Consider the following 1,252-nt stretch of genomic DNA (forward strand, 5'->3'; position numbering starts at 1 on the left):
ACTCCAAATCCCCGTAAAAGAGAAATCGAGTGCGTGACAACGAACTCCAGCGCGACTCGGACAGAAAGCCCTCAACCTTAATTGGAAACCCAGGCGATAATGCCCCATAAACGGCGCCTCTGCGTCAGTGCCATCAAAGCGCGGACGGACACTGCATCATGTTTACCGGAGTGAGAAGGTCCGGCCGGGGACACGTGTTAGTAAGGCGGATAAGCAGGCGGACTCGAACCCTTCGCATTTTCACCTCATACGGTCGTGCCTGACTCTTAAAAAAGCGGCTATTCGTTTTTACTATATAAATCATCTAAGAGGAAAGGTTTCCTGAGTAAATCTCACCCACATCCACCCCTTCATATTTCTTACATATATCCTAGAAAATTTAACTCCAACCCTTTGATATTTTCTATGCAAATCACAAAGAAAAAAAAACACTGTTTCTTTATACAAGTTTTAAAAAAGCAGCTCAATCTCTTAATGCAAATCCTACAGAACACTGCATCCTTTCATAATCCTTAAACAAATTATATAAAAAAATAAAAGCATATATCCAAACTCTATATAGACCCTAAATAAGGCAAAGTACGTAAGTTATGAGCGCGAGCTCGTGTATAAGACTAAGTGGACTTAAACGGCATAATATCGCTTTGCGTATACTGACAACTGTCGACGGTAAATTCTACGGTATATCCTGAGGGTCGTTCGGTGCCGGAAGATGGCCCTCAGGGGGACTCTCAGGGCGCCTCTCTCCCTTCAAATGGTTGTTCATAATTAAAATGTTCTCTCCCTGGAAGACACCAACTACCTAAACCATCACGTTACGGGATCGTTTTCACAACGCCATCAACACCATCATAACAGCGAAAACAAAAACAACAAATAACAAGCAGCGTCGACAAACGACCCATCATAAAAGAGCGATGTCCTTGCGTCGCAAATCAGCCAACACACACACACTCGACACGTGCAACCTGACGGAGCAGCCGACGAAGGCATTAGCGGGCATCAAGGCGCATTACCTCCCTGTTCCCAACGACGGCGTCGAGGGAGATCCGCGCCCGCCCTCAGAGCTTCCGAGAGAACTTTTAGGGCTGCCCGCTTAATCACTAAATCCCGAGATCGTAATGAGGTCTTCTGCGACCCGGGAACCTCATTAAGCTCCATCCACGAGGGAACGCAACTGCGGCTCGAGATAAGGAAAACTCGGCTGTTCGGTAAGTGGCTGTTGCAACTACGAGGGAAGACGAATAATCAA

The sequence above is a fragment of the Penaeus monodon genome, chromosome 29 (genome assembly GCF_015228065.2).
Source record: "Penaeus monodon isolate SGIC_2016 chromosome 29, NSTDA_Pmon_1, whole genome shotgun sequence".
NCBI lineage: Eukaryota > Metazoa > Arthropoda > Malacostraca > Decapoda > Penaeidae > Penaeus > Penaeus monodon.